The sequence below is a fragment of the Dipodomys merriami genome, unplaced genomic scaffold, assembly GCF_024711535.1.
Source record: "Dipodomys merriami isolate MVZ:Mamm:240054 unplaced genomic scaffold, mDipMer1.0.p SCAF_533, whole genome shotgun sequence".
Taxonomy (NCBI): Eukaryota; Metazoa; Chordata; class Mammalia; order Rodentia; family Heteromyidae; genus Dipodomys; species Dipodomys merriami.
This window is the reverse complement of record NW_027206106.1, coordinates 414,634-427,189: the sequence shown is the minus strand read 5'-3', so window position 1 is coordinate 427,189 and position 12,556 is coordinate 414,634. Positions and strand designations below refer to the sequence as shown.

Sequence of the window (12,556 nt, the reverse complement as noted above, 5' to 3'; positions counted from 1 at the left end):
ATCTTTGTACCCCCCAGATTTTCAAGCCTCCCCTTTATTTCTTTGAACATACCCTCATTATCACCTTAGGTTCTGTGTATCACAGGCCTGGCTGATCTCCTGCTGTGTTCCATAATTCAGGACAGTGAGTGCTCCTTGGAGCTTTGTCCTTGAGAACTTGGGGCTGAGTTAAAGTGGCACTTCCCCAGGAAGGACTGAAGTAACCTCGTAAGGGCTTTCAGTAACTGAAGAGAACCGTCAACCCAAGTCTGCTCTGAGCCCCGACTTTCTCTTGAGGTTCTTCGGCCCACCAACTCCAGCGAGGGCTGTGTGTGGTGGTAGAGTCTCCCTCCCCGGCCCACTTCCCAGCGTGGAAGTCAAGATAGGCAGGTTTTCAGTGGCGCGCCCTTCTCTTACACCTTCGTTTCTCATTCACCTTTACGTTGGAAGTCTGGGCCGCCGCGGTCCCGGCTTTCAGTCAGAGCTCTGCCAACCTGGTTGGGCCCTGGCTCAGCCATGCTTTCTGATCTGGGTTTGAAGTTCGTCTCGGGAGCTGGAGTGAGCTGTGCGTGAACCTGAGGAGTTGCTTTGTAGCCAAGTATCCCTAGGCAGGGGGCTGCTGCCTTCAGAGTCGCTGGTTTGCCCTGGGCTGACCCCAGCCTGGGCGGCCCTCCTCTGCCTCAGGACCTGGACCTGGGGAAGCCCGCCAGGAGCACCCGGCCCCTGGGAAGCGCTTCCAGGCTTGCTCCCCCTGCCAGCCGGAACCCTGTCACCAGAAGCATATTCACACCAAAGCAAAGAAATGCGGAAATGCCGCCTGGGCTTCAAAGGCCCATGCCACTCGGCAGCCCGGCAGCCCGGCCTCCCCTCTGTTAGACCATGGCCACATTCTTGCTACAGAAATCTCCTTCTCTCCAAGGAGCTGACATCCATTCAACTTAAACCTATCTGCCTCTAACCCATGCTTAGAATATAATCAAGGGACTCTCACTGTTGGCGGAGCCGCTGAGCACACTTGGCTTCACTGTGTCAGTCCTGGGTCTTGAAACACTGAGCCATGACAAAGATCCCTGTGCTCAGCTGTGCTTAGGAAATGCTACATGCTGCTTCTCTTCTTCCAAGAGACGTTCATGGAGTACATCAGGCATTCGGGGTTCATAGAAATTCTGTAATGAAAAAGCCTATTTAATTTTATTTGGCTTGATGTTTTCAAATCAGATGTGACGGTAGAAATACAAGGAACTTAAAATACTGATAGTTCATGTTGGGTAGACTTGGCTGCCGTCACAGACACGTCTTTGTCGGCAGTGAATGTTGAGGAGTGGATTTTCAGCGGCGGTTTGTGGTTTGTGAGGTCCTCCTCTCTGCCCCCCCCCCCCCCCGCGTGGGAAGACACCGCAGCCAGAGCGCTGTGCAGGTGGCAAGAGCGGCATTTATAAAGAAGTCTCGGGCCACTGAAACCTAGCTGCTCCTACAAACAGGACCATGAGCTAGAAATCCGGCCGTTTTGCCCACCACAGGGGCCGCCGCCCTCACTGACAGAAGAACCCCCCAGGAAGGCTAGGTCTCGGTTTTAGAAGAGAAGAAAGAGTGTCTAGGAGAGGAAGGCCCTTAGGTAAGTAGCGAGGTAGTCACAGGGCTCGCAGAGTCTGAAGAGACTCTGGACACAGTCTTCTGAGCAGAACTAGAGACTCTTCTCAAAATAACCCCTGTCCCCAGGCCAGGTCCAGCGGACGTTAGCTCGAGTGATTCCCGGTGGTAACGGTGCTGACGCTGGTGGTGTGGGCGTGGTGACTGGGGTGGTGGTCGGACCCGGCAGGCCAGCGCGATGCTGGCTCGGCCTGGCGGACTCGGCCCCGCCCCAGGACGGGCAGCTCCGCCAGCCTCGGAGGCCCCCAGAATGATGTCTGCGCCCCGGCGGCTGGTACGCGGGGGATTCCTAACAAGGGACCCAGACAGCATCCGGCTGTCTGCTGGGGGCCTGAGAGGGAGAGGGAATGGGGAGGGGGAGAAACTCTGGTTTCAGACACAGCGCTTCTTGAAGCTGCCCAGCGGGAGCACTTCCAGGGACCTGAGCACCTGGGCCTGGGCCCAGCTCAGAGTTGTGCAGCCCTGGGCCCATGCATTGGTCCTTTGTATCCTTAGATGGAACTCCTCCCGGGTGCTGGCCACGCCGCAGATCTGATTCTCGTAACCCGTCATGCTATAGCAACACTCACACACCTCGTGTAGGAGACGAGGAAAGCCGAGGCCTAGCGAGGCTGAGTGACCGTCACACTGTCACACCGAGTCGAGGCCTGAGCCAGGCAGCCCGCCCGGATGCTCTGCACTCCACACCACCACTGCCCCTGCACTGTCCTCCAGCCAGGGCGGTACGAGGCCCCCTTCTCCCCTGCATCTTTAAAAGACTGTGCCCCCAGGCTGGGAAGGTGGCTCAGTGGTAGAGCGCTTGCCGCGCATGCGTGAGGCCCAGGGTTCGATTCCTCAGCACCACATACACAGAAAAGGCTGGAAGTGGTGCTGTGGCCAAGTGGTAGAGTGCTCACCTTGAGCTGAAGAGCTGAGAGACAGCACCCAGGCCCAGAGTTCAGGCCCCACAACTGCCAAAAAAAAAAGAGGCAGTGTCCCAGAGAAAAATCCTGAATGCTAGACCCAGCCCACAGCCCACTTGTTTACGATCCTCGGAGACTTGGTGGGAAGGTGGTGCGGGCCGGGGCCTCCAGGAGGAAGCTACATCCGCATGTCAGCTTATCTGGATTCAAGACCTGCTCAGTGTTTATTTTCCGGTTGTCACCCCAGGATTTCAGTTAAGTCTTGTCTGATGCTGCAGCCGAGCTTACCATTCTGCAGGGATTAAAGGACGTGTTCTGTGTACCAAACGGGGCCAGGCGGAGAGCTGCAGCTCTTGAGGGCAGAGGGCGTAGAGGAAGGCTGGAGGAGAGGGGGTCCTCGGCCCCTGGCTCCCCCCACCCCGCCCCCCAGCAGTCCTGGAGGAAGGCTGGAGGAGAGAGGGTCCTCGGCCCCTGGCTCCCCCCACCCCGCCCCCAGCAGTCCTGAGGATGTGAGTTTGATTTTCCTTCATCACCACAGAAAATTCCTTTGCAGGCGAGTTTCCCAGTTGGGAAACTCGTTTTATGTCCCATCTAATTCCTTCCGCTGCAGACAGAGCCTCCTTGGACGGCTTTATCTGTGTCCTCCCTGTGAGTGTCCTTCCCATAGCCCCTCTCCTCTGCTCTCCTCTGCTCTGCTCTGCTCTGCTCTGCTCTCCTCTCCTCCCCTCCCCTCCCCTCCCCTCCTCCCCTCCTCTCCCCTCCTCCTCCCCTCCTCTCCCCTCCTCCTTTTCCTCTGCACCACCCGTGGCGCGTGTAAGGAGGGGAAGAGCCACCCTCATCCTGGCTCCGTTCAGGGTGGGCTTTTGATCCAGGCATATTGCCGAGACCCAGCGCCAAGCTGAGCGTTTGCACCAGGTATTTAATTAAACCAGGGATCCCCGAGAGATCTGAGAAGCTGCTGGCGAGGAGCAGCTCTGTCTCCACGTCTTATTTTGACAAGCTCTGTGATTATGCCCCAGCGCTGCCAGGCGGAGGCTGGATCGTTTTCCTTCCTGCCTCCTTCTGAGAACCAGCATCCCGGGGCTGCTCCCGGCTGCGTGGCGAGTGGCCCCCAGGCCCAGCCTCACAGGCAGAGCCCGGGCCCAGCCACCCCTCGGGCTGGTGGTGTGCACAGAGCCTGCTGGCCTGGCCTCGAAGCCTCCCCCGGGGCCGGGCACGGAAAGCATAGTGCGGACTCCAGGAGCCAGTGCAGTGCAGCGCCGACTGTATGCCCACCGCCGGAGGTTGCGTTTAATCCTCTCCGCAGTGGCTGAGTTGGCATTTCATTCCACATTGGGGAAACTGAGGCTGTGAGAGAGGCTCTTACAGCTCCTGCTGCTTGTGCCCTGAGCAAGGAGGCCACGCACTCCTCAGCTCTGCCCGAGCGAGTCCCAGTCGGCTCATCCCAGCGGGCGCTGCGTGCCCAGTGCTGCTGTGGTGAGGGGCAGGTGCTGCGTGCCCCGTGTCTCCTTCCTCTCCCTGTCTCCCAGTGACCTGCCAGGAGGCCTCTGGTGAATGCCCGGGGCAGACGGGCAGCGTGGAGGCGTGTGATGATCTGGTCATTTCGGGAAAGCCTAGAGCCAGGGCGCCTGGCTCCACTGTGGGTGAGGCTGGCCTAGACGCAACCAGCCTGCTATGAACCTTCGACTTACCCCAACCTGGACAATTGCAAGCCCACTGTTTATTGAGCACATAGTATACACTAGGCCTAGCATTATGCACTCTCGAGACCCTGGGAAATAGGCGTTCTATCCTTGCTTTGGGTCATGGAGCCAAAGCCCCCAAGCCAAGCAACAAATAGGGGTGATGCTCAGGAGCACTGGACACTGCCAAGACCACCTCAGCGTTGCTCCGGGGCCCCCAGTTCTGGGTTTACCAGAGGACTTAGTGAGAGCGTGGAGGAGTGGTCCTCAGAGCCCCCCGGGAGGCTGGGGCCCTGCCCGTGCTGCCCTCCCTGCCAGGGACTCTGCCCGGCCCCAGGCCCTGCCCACACCTCCCTGCGGCGGGAGAGGGCGCGTGGGCCGGTGTGCAGACGCAGGCTCGGTGCCGGAGTCCGTCCCAGAGCCTCCGGGTGACGGCACAGCCGGACCCGCAGTCGGTGCTCAGCAGGGTTTCCAGACGCTGCTCGCGCCAGCCAGCTGCCGGCTGCCGCCTGCACTCCAGTGTCCTGGGCCAGACGGAGGCCCTTCTGCCCAGGTTCATGCAGTGGCGTTGTCCTGTGTTGGCTGTGTGACCCTGACCTTGTCCCTCAGAGCCCCTCCCCCCAGAGCTCATGGGATGCACAGAGTGAAAAAACAGACAAGTTGGCCCCTGCCCCAGCCCCTCCCCCCAGCCACTGTTAGCAGTATGCCCCTCCCCCCAGCCACTGTTAGCAGTATGCCCCTCCCCCCAGCCACTGTTAGTGGTGTGCCCCAGCCCCTCCCCCCAGCCACTGTTAGTGGTGTGCCCCAGCCCCTCCCCCCAGCCACTGTTAGTGGTGTGCCCCAGCCCCTCCCCCCAGCCACTGTTAGTGGTGTGCCCCAGCCCCTCCCCCCAGCCACTGTTAGTGGTGTGCCCCAGCCCCTCCCCCCAGCCACTGTTAGCAGTGTGCCCCGTGTGCAGGGTGCAGCCCCAGACATCTCCTGCTGCCCTCACAGTGAGTTCCTTTAAAGGACTGGGCCCATGGGAGCACCCAGATGTGGTAGAGGTAAACTGAGTCAAGGACCTTCTCTGCAGGGGCAGGCCAGCGTGAGGTCACTCCTGGGAGGTGTGGCTGCCTGCACGTTCCTCCCCTCGGGCTCCCCGTCCTCCACTGTCCACCCTTCCCTGTGCCTCTCCTCCCTCCCCATCCTTCCCTGTGTCTCCTTCCTCCCACCCCTCCCTCTCTCCTGTCGGGAGGGCCGGCGGGCAGGGGCCAGCAGCCCGGCTGGAGTGTAGCCGCCACAGTGCGTTGTCTCCGCTCAGCAAAGGGCATCCTTAATTAATGTGGGCAGCCGTAGGGCTGAGATGAAGCACCCATAATGTTTAATGTGGTGCACTGACATTTAAATGTCAATTAAGAAGTCTGGGCTCTGCCTGGCTGGCTCCTAGCCCCAGATGCACCTGCCTTGCCTGTCCTACCAGAGACTGTCGGCAAGCGGATGCCGGGGTAGCCAGAGGGCCGGCAGAGTCGAGGAGGAGTGGAGGCAGAAAGGGAAAGCAGCCGGTCAGACCCACGGGAAAGTGCCGGACGCTGCCTGGAGGGGCAGGTGTGGGGCCGAACTGGCCTCTGTCCCAGGGGAGGGACCTTGCTCGGGACGCACCCCTCACCCGCCGTCTCCATCTGTTGGTACGGGTCGGGTTCGGGTTCAAGGTTCAAGGTCTGTATTTGGTGGTGACTCTTGGCTAGCAGAGTCCCACGGTGACTCTCGGCTTCTCATAAGGAGAGACAGAGATCGTGAGAGAGGCCCAGGCAAGCCAGCCCTTACATCAGACCCTCCCTTGAGAGTCCTTTAACCCTAACCCTGACTCCCATGCACGGACCAGTCACTTCAGAAGGGCAGCGCCCTGCTCGCCTCTGCAGGGATCACACTTCTTCGGGAGTCTCAGAAGGGACAGAGCGGCTGCCCATGCCGCAGTGGGCCGGGAGGCTCCTGAGGCCCCGCTGGCCGGTCCCCGGCCACCTGTGCCCGGGAGGAGCACGGGGCCTGGTCGGCACAGGTACGCCAAACGACCAGGACTCAGACCTGCCCTCGCCAGGAGTGCATTGCATCTCCAAACACAAGCGGAAAAGTACATCAGTGGTCGACTCAGATGTGGCGGGAAGGGTGGCCCAGGTAGTAAAGTGTCCGCCTAGCAACCAAGAGTCATAGCGTTCCATCTCCAGCCCTGCAGATAGAAGAGAGGCTGTGGGCCCCTCCCTCCTACAGGCAGGCTTCCTGACACCCCAAAATGAACACGCATTTGCGAAGCAGAGAGGAGACAGAGAGCCCAGCCCAGGACAGAGGCAGCATGAGCTCAGCGCGGGGCAAAGGGAGCGGACCGTGCGCTGTGAGATCTGTCCTCCGTACCACATTGCCCTGGGGTTCTGCAGCTAACACAGGAGCTTGGAGAGGGCAGACACGCTCAGTCTTGTGCCCGGTCTTGTGCCGCTGTAGCCAGGCACGGAAGGACCCACATTTCCTTGGTAGATGAGCGCGCTCCTCTCTGGCCCAGCTCCCCCTCACCCAGCTCCCAGAGCCCAGCAGCTCCGTGCACGAGCGCTTGTTTTGCAGCCGCTGCCCGAGACTGGCACCTGTGGGTGCCAGATGCCCTTGTCTCCTGTGCATGGTCTCCCAGCCCTGAGTCATTCTCCTGCCAAAGCACGCAGTGCTGCTCTTTCTCCTGAAAGTCCTTCCAGCCAGGGTACATTTGCATTTCATGTTTCCTGGAATTGTGGTGCAGAGAAATCTATCTTCCAGAGCCCAGGGCTCCAACTGCAACCGGAAAGCTAGACTACAGCCAGCGGGACGCGGTCCCAGTGCGGGAGTCGGGCCCTGGATCGGCGCAGTGCAGCCCCTGGCACCGTCTGCTGTGGCCCCCGCGGTCCAGGGCCCCACTCATCAGGGAGGCACCCACCTTCCCCCACCAGGTGTCCAGAGCAAGGCCCCGCTCTGCCCCAGCCAGCCAGGCCCAGACCCCCGTGCTGCCTGAGCAGGGTGGGGGCTGCCGTGACCGCCACCGCCGCCTGCCACCACGGCTCGAAGCCTCCCCAGTGCCCGGTGACATCTCACCCGTGGCTTCAGTGCCACCGCTGCCCTCCACCTCCCACGGCACAGCGGGGAGGGAGCAGGCCCGGGAGTTGCCAGTGGACGGGGCTGGCGCCCCGGGCCCCCGTGAGGAGCCTCGGGCAGGGGTAGCAGAGCTGCCCTTCCCTCCCAGCACTGTGCCCCTGCTCGGGTTGGGGTCCTTCCCAGCCCTGGGTCCACACTGCCCCTCGCCGGGGCGGCCGCGGCGGGGGGGTCCCCGTCGGAATTCAGCCTGAGGGATCTAGTGGATCTCCTGTACCGCCCTCCCCCTTTTCCTCTTCTGTGCTCGGCCCAGAACCCCATGTCTGATGTCCCGTGCTCTTCTGCAGAGCTGCCTCCTTCCTGGGCCTGGGCCTTGCAGGAAGCATGGGCAGAGGCAAACTGTGCATTCCAGAAGATTCCCCCACCCCTGCCCTCACACAGAGCCGTGCGCACACAGGCCACGCCTCCATCGCAGTGCACGGCAGAGCGTCAGAGGCCCGACTGCCAAATCTGAGCTACAGCAAGAAACCATTGGGCCTTCTACCGACTGAGCTTTATTTCGGCATTCTTTATTTCTATAAGGCTGGGAGCTTTATTGTGGCTGCGAGGCTCATCACCCTGCTCCTTCCCAGTTCAGAAGCCGGCCTGTGGCTTCTCACTAGTTTTGAATTTTTGAGCCTTATGTTTTCTGTCCACATGCATGCAAAAGAAAACAGATTGTTTTATAAGTGGTGTCGCATCTCTTTGAAAGATCTATCCAATTTTATTAATTTATTCAACAAATACTTTTACCAGTCACACTTAAAATTTTTGTTTCACTCAACAGCACACCGTGGCTCAGGGAGACTGAGTTCATCTCTGACTTAGCTTATAAGAAACATTCAGGAACTCAACTTGGTTTCCCGCCGCCACATCCTGTGCCCTTTCAGTCTGACTCCAGGAGGTTCCGACAGAGCAACCACGAATCCAGGGCTCTGTGCAGTCTCCTGTGCCCCGTTCCGCTTCCCTCTTACTCCCATCCCCAAGTACGGCTGATGAGGAAATGAGCATTCAGAGCACGATCCACTCCTCCTGATTCCCACAGAGAGAACACAGCCTCTGCCTGCCAATTAGTGACGCTCGGGTCTCTATTAGTGACAGGGACAGCTTGTTCCAGCCTCTGAGAGCGACGGGCCGGCACACAACCCCTTCCCTCCCCAGAGTCACTGCAGAGGTGACTTAGAAGCTCCAGGATTGTTTTATCCGGTAGCTGAGTCGATAACTACGTAAGCCCCGGGCAAGGTCCCTCGGGAAGCCGGGTGACTGGCACTAACTACTTCAGGCAAAGGGAACGTTGACCCCGGTAGAGAATGTGGCAAGGAAGAAGGAAGGCAGGGGGCTTCTAAGACGCTCTGTTCTCCTGTAAGCACTCACGGTTGTTACTGTTAAAATTACGACTACAGCTGTTATTGTTTTGGCAGTACTGTTGTTTGAACTCAGGTCTTTGCTTGCTAGGTAGGCGGTCTGGTACTTGAGCCATATACCCACAACCCATGTTTACTGTGACTATTTACGACTATTACAGGTGGTTACTCACCTTTTTGCCAGGAGCCTGGCTCGGACTTGAGTCTTCCTACCCATGCCCCCGTAGGTGGACGTGCCGATCACCACGCCCAGCTTGTTGGCTGAGATGGAGTTTTACTTTTACCCTGGGCTGGCCTTGAACAACAGTCCTCCCAACTCTACCTCCCAAGGAGCTGGGACTTCAGGCACAACTGTCGACCCCTAAGTAGATAAGGAAAGAGACTGACGTCGGATAGGATCTGTTATAAGCCAGGCACTGTTGGACCTCATACTCTCTCATTAGGTACAGTGCATGTCTTGCAGGACCACTCAATTCCATGAATTCATCTGAGGAGTGATTATGCTATTTGCTTCAGACGATGTGATTTAAGCACAGTAAACGTAGGCCTTGGTTGTATCTCTGTGACTATTCCCAGTGGGATCTTGTGACCTGAAGATTTTCATCTGCAGACTGGAATCTCTTTTGCGGGGACTGTGGTCAGAAATAATTAGATAACGTTTAAATCTAAAAGCCTCATTTCCACACGACACAGCACAGTGTTAAGTCGTCTAGTTCTCTAATGAGAAAAAGGAGCCCAGTGCAGACAGGGTGTTTGCAGCAGTGGGTGATAGCATGTGCACACGGACGAAGAACAACAGTTGGGCATCCGTCCTCTTCTCAGTCTTGCGTGAGCTGCACTAATACTTGCATGGAAGCTTTTGAAGGGGGAGGGGAACACTGCGCTGTGGAGAGACTCCTGCGGCTTCCTGGGGTCACATAGTGAGGAGAAGGTAAGAAAGCCTCTCTGTTTGCGCCAGGCCTCCCCATGGACCACGTTACCTTGCTCCCTGCCAGAAACCAACATGTGAAGACAGTGACGCAAGGACCAGCGTTGGCTTCTCTCCTGGAGGCTGGGCTGTGAGGGAAGGCAGGAACGGAGGCAGAGGACAGGGAGGGTGGGGGTTAATCAGGCCCTTGGTTCTCAGAGCAAAACTGTTAATAAGAGTGGAGCACCATGAAATTAATGACCCACCCAGAGCACCTGAGAAATGGAACTGATCATTAAAATGTAAAATGATTCAGCAGGAGGCAAACAAGCACAAAGGATTAGGAGGAAGGAAGCCACAGCTAGGAGAATGTAGAGCAGAAAGCACTGCAGCCAGGATTCCAAAGGCCTGAAGGGATTTCTGCTTCCCGGAAGGGCCAGGAACAGAAGCCATCTGTGCCCTGGCTGCAGAACTGGTGGCTCTCAGTGGAATGTGGTGAGATCGCTGGGTGGTATCTGGAGACGGGCGGTGGACCATGGTGAGATCGCTGGGTGGTATCTGGACTGGCGGTGGACCATGGTGAGATCACTGGGTGGTATCTGGAGACGGGCGGTAGACCGTGGTGAGATCGCTGGGTGGTATCTGGAGACGGGCGGTAGACCGTGGTGAGATCGCTGGGTGGTATCTGGAGACGGGCTGTGGACCATGGTGAGATCGCTGGGTGGTATCTGGAGACGGGCGGTGGATGGACCATGGTGAGATCGCTGGGTGGTATCTGGAGACGGGCGGTGGATGGACCGTGGTGAGATCGCTGGGTGGTATCTGGACTGGCGGTGGACCATGGTGAGATCACTGGGTGGTATCTGGAGACGGGCGGTGGACCATGGTGAGATTGCTGGGTGGTATCTGGAGACAGGCGGTGGACCATGGTGAGATCACTGGGTGGTATCTGGAGATGGGGCAGTGGATGGACCGTGGTGAGATCCCTGGGTGGTATCTGGAGACGGGCGGTGGACCATGGTGAGATCGCTGGGTGGTATCTGGAGACAGGCGGTGGAGCATGGTGAGATCGCTGGGTGGTATCTAGAGACGGGCGGTAGACCATGGTGAGATCGCTGGGTGGTATCTGGAGACGGGCGGTGGACCATGGTGAGATCGCTGGGTGGTATCTGGAGACGGGCGGTGGACCATGGTGAGATCGCTGGGTGGTATCTGGAGATGGGGCGGTGGATGGGCCGTGGTGAGATTGCTGGGTGGTATCTGGAGACAGGTGGTGGACCATGGTGAGATCGCTGGGTGGTATCTGGAGACGGGCGGTGGACCATGGTGAGATCGCTGGGTGGTATCTGGTGACAGGCTGTGGCATGGTGAGATCACTGGGTGGTATCTGGTGACAGGCTGTGGACCATGGTGAGATCGCTGGGTGGTATCTGGAGATGGGGCAGTGGATGGACCGTGGTGAGATCGCTGGGTGGTATCTGGTGACAGGCTGTGGACCATGGTGAGATCGCTGGGTGGTGTCTGGTGACGGGCTGTGGACCATGGTGAGATCGCTGGGTGGTATCTGGAGACGGGCGTCTGATGGACCGTGGTGAGATCGCTGGGTGGTATCTGGTGACGGGCTGTGGACCATGGTGAGATCGCTGGGTGGTATCTGGAGATGGGGCGGTGGATGGGCCGTGGTGAGATTGCTGGGTGGTATCTGGAGACAGGTGGTGGACCATGGTGAGATCGCTGGGTGGTATCTGGAGACGGGCGGTGGACCATGGTGAGATCGCTGGGTGGTATCTGGTGACAGGCTGTGGCATGGTGAGATCACTGGGTGGTATCTGGTGACAGGCTGTGGACCATGGTGAGATCGCTGGGTGGTATCTGGAGATGGGGCAGTGGATGGACCGTGGTGAGATCGCTGGGTGGTATCTGGTGACAGGCTGTGGACCATGGTGAGATCGCTGGGTGGTGTCTGGTGACGGGCTGTGGACCATGGTGAGATCGCTGGGTGGTATCTGGAGACGGGCGTCTGATGGACCGTGGTGAGATCGCTGGGTGGTATCTGGTGACGGGCTGTGGACCATGGTGAGATCGCTGGGTAGTATCTGGTGACAGGCTGTGGACCATGGTGAGATCACTGGGTGGTATCTGGAGATGGGGCTGTGGACCATGGTGAGGTCGCTGGGTGGTATCTGGAGATGGGGCTGTGGACAGTGGTGAGGTCACCGGGTGGTATTTGGAGATGGGGCGGTGGACCGTGGTGAGGTTGCTGGGTGGTATCTGGAGATGGGGTGGTGGATGGACCGTGGTGAGATCGCTGGGTGGTATCTGGAGACGGGCGGTGGACCATGGTGAGATCGCTGGGTGGTATCTGGAGACAGGCGGTAGACCATGGTGAGATCACTGGGTGGTATCTGGAGACAGATGGTGGACCATGGTGAGATCGCTGGGTGGTATCTGGAGACGGGCGGTGGACCATGGTGAGATCGCTGGGTGGTATCTGGACGGGCGGTGGACCATGGTGAGATCGCTGGGTGGTATCTGGAGATGGGGCAGTGGATGGACCGTGGTGAGATCCCTGGGTGGTATCTGGAGATGGGGCTGTGGACCATGGTGAGGTCACTGGGTGGTATTTGGAGATGGGGCGGTGGACCGTGGTGAGGTTGCTGGGTGGTATCTGGAGACAGGTGGTAGACCATGGTGAGATCGCTGGGTGGTATCTGGAGACGGGCGGTGGACCGTGGTGAGATTGCTGGGTGGTATCTGGAGATGGGGCAGTGGATGGACCGTGGTGAGATCACTGGGTGGTATCTGGAGATGGGGGGGGTTGGATGGACCGTGGTGAGATCGCTGGGTGGTATCTGGAGATGGGGCAGGGGGTTGGATGGACCGTGGTGAGATTGCTGGGTGGTATCTGGTGACAGGCTGTGGACCATGGTGAGATCGCTGGGTGGTATC

At 58.9% G+C, this 12,556-nt stretch overlaps 1 protein-coding gene across 5 annotated transcripts in view; it reads left to right on the top strand.

The window, feature by feature from the left end:
* Window positions 1-12,556, top strand: part of Kcnip1 (potassium voltage-gated channel interacting protein 1) — a 180,667-nt gene that overhangs the window by 82,091 nt on the left and 86,020 nt on the right. The gene's annotated exons all lie outside the window — the stretch shown is intronic.